This window comes from Microcebus murinus, chromosome 2 (assembly GCF_040939455.1).
Source record: "Microcebus murinus isolate Inina chromosome 2, M.murinus_Inina_mat1.0, whole genome shotgun sequence".
Taxonomy (NCBI): Eukaryota; Metazoa; Chordata; class Mammalia; order Primates; family Cheirogaleidae; genus Microcebus; species Microcebus murinus.
In genome coordinates, this window is record NC_134105.1 from 76,089,581 (window position 1) to 76,096,653 (window position 7,073).

The window sequence follows — 7,073 nt, forward strand, 5'->3', positions numbered from 1 at the left end:
TGTGTGATAGAAAGGGCCTACCTGGTCAGGAGTGATGGCTCATGCCTATAATCCTAGCATTCTGGGAGGCCAAGGTGGGAGGATCGCTCAAGATCAGGAGTTGAAACCAGCCTGAGCAAGAGCGAGACCCCATCTCTACTAAAAATAGGAAGAAATTAATTGGACAACTAAAAATATATACAGAAAATTAGCTGGGCATGGTGGCACATGCCTGTAGTCCCAGCTACTTGGGAGGCTGAGGCAGAAGGATTGCTTGAGCCCAGGAGTTGGAGGTTGCTGTGAGCTGGGCTGACGCCACGGCACTCTAGCCCAGGGAACAGAGCCAGACTCTGTCTCAAAAATAAAAATAAAATAAATAAATAAATAGAAAGGGCCTAGCTGTTTGCTCATCCCCTTACAAAGAGACTCCTTTTTAGACTTCCTGGGAAGGGGGCAACAGCATATTCTAGATACAATCACGTTCCTGCATCCCAGCCTGGGGACGCAAGCCCTGCTGATGGGGAGAGCCAGAAAGTGACAGCAGGAAGTATTAACAGAAGGCTTTGGGAGGTGGCAGATGCATAGTTCTCTGTGATAGCTTCCTCAAACTTAAAAAGCATAGACTCAGCCAGGCGTGGTGGCTCACACCTGTAATCTTAGCACTTTGGGAGGCCCAGGTGGGAGGATTGCTTGAGGCCAGGAGTTGGAGATCAGCCTGAGCAAGAGTGAGACCCTGTCTCTACTAAAAAAAAATAGAAACAAATTAGCTAGACAACTAAAAGATATATTTATATAAAAATTAGCTGGGCATGGTGGCACATACCTGTAGTCCCAGCTATTCAGGAGGCTGAGGCAGGAGGATTGCTTGAGCCCAGGTGTTTGAGGTTGCTGTGAGCTAGGTTGATGCCATAGCACTGTAGCCCAGACAACAGAATAAGACTCTATCTCATAAATAAACAAACAAACAAACAAACAAATAAATAAATAAATAAAATTGTCTTACGGGAACGTGCCAAGCTGGTTGTGAGATTGTAAGCTCGGAAACCAGGGCATGCCCTTGGAAAAGGTCCACGCCTGCCCTCCGCCCCAGGGAATTAGCTCCAGCAATGCAGAGAAGAGGCCTGTCTGCTGCAGAAGAATCCTGGCCTGGATTCCATTCCAAAGCCTCGACCATCCTCCCCCCACCCCGTGGTGCTTCTGACTCTCTAGGTCAAGGAGAGGAGCCTTTATTTGTGGGTGTCATTGCTCTTGTCACAGACTTGGTCAGTGTTTGGAAGTCCCAGCCAGTTTCAGGTTGTCTACTGCTGGCCCAGGCCACTTTCAGGCTGGAATTGGGTCCCAGAGCTGCCGTGGGGCCAGAGTCACTGGGGCCGGGGCTGGTTCCACATCACTTGGGCACCTGCCAGGTGCACTCACAGGTGCCAGGCAGTACAGTGACAAGAGCTTAGTGGGGGGGGGGGCAACAAACACTAGCCTGGGGATGGGAAGCCACAGGAACAAGTGCTGAATCTGCCTCTGGGCTTGGGTACATTAAGCAAGTCACCCATAAAGATAACAGTTCCCAGCCAACACCTGGGCAGGTGGCTGAGATGAGTGACCGAGATAACAGTGGTGTGACTGCTTCCTATAGCTGGTTATTCATAACCTCATCATTCTGAATTGCCTGTCTGTAGTTCTGGGTTTGGTCTTCCTCATCCCCAAAGGGCTGGCCTCTGCTCACTCGCCCGTCAAATATTAATTGAATGAATGTGTGACTTTCTTTGCAAAGTGACTAACAGGCATCTCAAAGTTAACGTAGCCGAAGCAGAACTCTTGCTTTCTCCCCGCAATCCGCCCCTTTCGGCTCAGCCATGTCAACACCCACCCTGTTGCTCAAGCCAAACCCCAGGAGTCAGCTTTGGCTCCTCTCTTCCTTCTTTCAGTCCGTGAGCAAGGCCTTCCAAGCGCACCCCAGCCCCTCGCCCACTTGCACCCGCCCCAGCCCCGCCCAGCCCCCGGCCCACTCCTCACCCACTGCAGCAGCCTCCGTGCCAGTCTCTCTGCTTCTTTCCAGGCCATTCTATGCCCCCCAGGCAGGGCAGTTCATGTCATGTCATTCCTCTGCTGAGAAATCTGCAGTGGCTTCCCAATGCACTTAAAATAAAAGCCAAATTCTTGCCATATTGTCAAGGCTCAGCATGACCCCTTCTCTCCCCTTGACTTTCCCTCCTACATGGCCTCACCACCCCCACTTCACTGCATCCCAGCCCCAGCTACTCTCTGCCATCCCAGGCCTTTGGCTGCTCCCCAGGGCTGGAATGCTCTTCCCCCAGAACACTGCATGGCTCCTTCTTATTATATCACTTAGGTTTCGGTTCCAACAGCACGTCCTCTGGGAAGTCACCACTCCCTGTCCTGAGCTCCTCTCCACCCTTTCGTCTGTTCTAGTTTCTTCATCTTATCTGTTTCAATCGGACATTAACTTAATTATGTGTTTATTTACATGTCAAGTATCTATTATTCCCTTCAACTATAATATCAGTTTCACAAGGGCAGGCACTTTGTGTGGTTATTCCCAGCTCCTAATGCTTGACTGGTAATTGGCTGTTAATAAATATTTCTTAAATGGATGAAATGATGTTACTTCTATTGCACTGTTTCAACTATATTTGACTTGTTCTAAAAAGAATTTAAGGAGATTTATAGAAATGAATAAAATATAGTAAGATTTGTTAAATATCAGCCTAGGAAATAAGATTTAAAAAAAAGAGGGTAGGGCCAGGCTAAGTGGCTCATGCCTGTGATCCTAGCACTCTGGGAGGCTGAGGCAGGGAGGATCACTTGAGGTCAGGAGTTTGAGACCAGCCTGAGCAAGAGCAAGACCCCATCTCTACAAGAAATACAAAAATTAGCCAGGCATGGTGGCCAGCACCTGTAGTTCCAGCTACTCAGAAGGCTGAGGCAGGAGAATCACTTGAGCCCCGGAGTTTGAAGTTGCAACGATGATGCCACTGCACTCCAGCCAGGGTAATACAGCAAGACCCTGTCTCAAAAAAAGGATAGGATACTTAAAAGAACTCTTAGCGTTGAAGTGTCCCAGGGCTCAATCAGGGGGCCTCTTCTCTACCAACACTCCCCTGGCCCTTCCCCCCAGCGCCATGGCCCCAAACACCAGCAGTGTGTTTCTATCGGCCTGGCCGTCTGCCCGGGACTCAAGCTAGCTCATCTCCACTCGACTCCAACAGGCCCCTCACATTTGGCGTGTCTAAACCCACTGCCCCACAGCCTCCTTTGTGGGTGAGCATGTACTTAGAGACACTCTCTCCTTCCTAATTCTCAGGCCAGAAACCTCGCAGTCATCCTTGGCTCTTCCCTTTTCTTATCCCCACGTTGCGTAAGTCAACAAATCCTATGATCCAGAACAGAATGCGGCCCTTTCTCACCGGCTACTGGCCTGGCTCAAGACACCATCACCTCTGAATTCCTGCCATTGTCTCCTGGTTGTTCTCCCTGCCTCTGCCTGTGTCTTTTATGTCTGTTCTCGACCCATTAGCTAGAGTGACACTTTTTAGTTATGCCACTCCTCTGCTCAGAGCCCTCTCGTGGCTTCTCATCTTGTGCAGCATAAAGGTCCAAGTGCAGCAAAGGCCTCCACGGCTGCACACGCTCTTGCTTCAGGTTGTGTCCTGGACCCTGCCCCTGCCTCCCTCACTCCCCTCCAGCCACACCGGCCTCCCAGCTGTTTCTTGCAGCCCGGCATTCCTGCCTCAGGGATTTTGAACTCACGGTTCCCTATCTCTGGAATGCTTTTCCCCAAGGATCCCCAGGCACTCTCCTCACCTCTTCAGGCTTTGTTCAAATAGCACCTTCTCAGTAAGTCCTTTCCAGACCTCCACCCTATTTAGAATCTACTTCTTTATCACAGCCATATATATGTATATATATATATATATATATATACATGCACATTTATAATTTCTTCCTTCCTTTCTTCTTCTTTCTTTCTTTCTTTCTTTCTTTCTTTCTTTCTTTCTTTCTTTCTTTCTTTCTTTCTTTCTTTCTTTCTTTCTTTCTTTCTTTCTTTCTTTCTTTCTTTCTTTCTTTCTTTCGACACAGTCTTGCTCTGTCGCCAGGCTAGAGTGCAGTGGTGTCATTACAGCTCACAGCAACCTCAAACTCCTGGGCTCAAGTGATTCTCCTGCCTCAGCCTCCCGAGTAGCTACAGGTGGGCACTGCCTCGCCCAGCTAATTTTTGTATTTTTTGTAGAGACTGGGTCTTGCTCTTGCTCAGGCTGGTCTCAAACTCCTAAGCTCAAGTGATGTTCCCACCTTGGCCTCCCAGAGTGCTAGGATGACAGGCGTGAGCCAGTGCGCCCTGCCCACTTATGATTTCTTTATCCATTGCTAGACTGTAAGCTTCTTATGGGTAGCAACTTTTGTCTCTTATGTTCAGCACAGTATCTAAAAGAGTGTTTGGCAGGTAGTAGGTACTTAGTAACTGTTTGTTGCATTAATTAATACAGATGAAGCTAGAAGTGAAGGAAGGACATAAAACACATGCTTTGAGGTCTTGATACTATTAATGGTTAGTGCTGAGCCACTGGCTTGCCTGTTAGCTTTCTGACAGTCAATACACACGTGGAAGCAGCTTCAGTTATATGTGTCACAGTGTCTGACTATAAAATTAAATCAAACTGTCTGTTCAGGAAAAAACATAATAACTCTTCCTGATACTAAGACCTGAGAAGAGTTGCCCACGTGAGCCCTTCCTAAGACGCTGTAATATTGTGAGCAAGGTCCTCAATTCAGAGTGTCTGAGAACTGCGGAACAAGGATCAGAGTCTTTCTTATCACATTCTCCTGTGCAGCCGATGCCTTGCAGCAGAGCATAATTATGTAAAAGCAGGGCCAGAACAATGCCGTCCAGAGATGCACCTTTTTATCAGTCTGCACGGATCCTGGAGTATCCAGGAACAGACACGCCTCATGGTTCTTGGGCCAGTGATTTTCAAGGAAGCTATCATTAACCGCTAAATGGCAGAGAGTTCAAGCTTAGAGTTGCGAGAAGTGGACAGGCAGTCTACGAGAACGGGGCTGTCTTGGAGTGTCATGGAGGTTGTACCAATACAGCTTTAGAGGTGCCATCATGGTTCATGTAAATAAATGCACGTCTTGGAGTAATGCAGTACACAACCCATACAACTGTGAGAGGGACGTATCCCTGTTTATGAGGCTGGATGAGCATAGAGACCTCTCAGCTTCAACCAGCAGCCAAAGCAGAAGCCCTGCCACATATGTATAAAAATTACAGTGCCAAACAAGGACACATAATATCTCATGCACTGTAAAAATGAGCTAAAGGAGCAGCAGTGGGCAGGACCAAGAGGCTGCAAAGAAAGAACTTAGAGTTGGGTCTATTGGAGAGTGCCCACAAGAATACTACTCTGAAAATGTTCAAAGCAGTTGAAATAAAATATGTGCCCCCATACCAGCTATCAGATATCTCAGTAGATGGCCACTGACCAGCACACTTGAGCACTGTGCATTTTTCTTCAATGTACAATCATGAAATAAACATCAGGGCAGATGACTGAATTACGTTGCTATTTGGGGTAGCTAGCCATAGCTGTTACATCAGGAGCGGTTACCAAAACTGAGGACTGCAGTAAGTTTTTCCACTAAGAAACTTGATTCTATAAAATTTACAGTAATACAAATATTCACTCCACTGGAGATCACGGCCAATTGTTCTGTCCAAGGGCTCCTATTTTGCATATGACAGGAAGATTACTATTTCCCTGTGTCCATGTGCAAGAAGTACATTTCTTGAATTTTTGTGGTAGGTCAAGGACTTTCATGAGAGTTAATTTTCGCACCCACACACCCAAAGATACACACTTATTTTCTTTCATTTATTGGAAGATATGAAGAAACTGCATGATAATTAAGCTGAAAAATATGCCATGTGGTGATGACTAAGCAAACACCTCAGCTTTCATGACCACGGCTGCCTAAAGTCCCAGCAATGCATTCATTCAGAGTCAGACCCACCTGGGAGCCTCCCATGTGCTGAGCCCCACGCTGTCTACATCTCAGGAGTGGGGGAGGGGATGGAGATGATCCTTGACCTTGAGAAGCTCCCAACCAAGCAGAAGAGTCATAACCTCACCTGAAAAGCCATCTAGCACTGCAGGGTGGTGCATGGTGAATGCCCGCTTAGGGACATGTGATCTCTGTGGATGAGAGGGCTCCAGGTCTCCCAGGGAGGTGGGCCCTGAGCTGGTCTTGAAGAGTGGAAAGTGGAAAACGGGTCTCATAGAGAATAGCTGCTCACCAACCTCCTTCCTCTGACTGTTTATAAGACAGAAATTACATTTGTAGGGTGCAGTGGTGCACATCTATAGTCCCAACTACTTGGGAGGATGATGTGGGAGGACCACTTAAGCCTAGGCCAGTTTGGAGGATACAGCAAGACCTAGTCTCAAAAAAAAAAAAAAATTGAACATATTTGGACCACTGTATTTTGGGGTCTCCTTGTAACAGCAACTGGCTCATAGCCTAACTAATACATCTCTGGAGTAGTTCTTGGGCTTCCCTTCTCCCAGCATAGATAGCCCAGTATGCCTCAGACAGAAAGCAGGAAGAAAGAGAGCCAATGGCAGGAGCATCCGAGTGATGAGCCAGGCATTATTCTAATCACTTTACACACACCGGCTCTAACCTCCCACTGACTCTGCCAGGCAGGACCTATTGCTCATCTGCAGCAATGGAGGAGGAGCCTGCAGAGGTTTCCCAAGGTCACGCGTAGTCAGTTAGCAATGAAGACCAACAACCCAGATAGGTCTGGTGAAATGAGGAAGCCCTGCTACCCACAGAATCAACTGTAGACAGGCAGAGCCTCAGAGGACCAGATCAGGTGGAATTGAGCAGGGGCGGTTTATTGGGCATTATTTGGGAGGACAGCAGTCTTTTAGAACTGGAGAGAAATTTGGAAATTTCCTAGTTTAACCACTTTGTTTTACAGAAGAGGGAACTGAGGCCTAGAGAGGTAAAGTGATTTGTCCAAAATTAAATGATGCCTACAGAGTTCATGGCTGTCTTCACCACAGCGTACT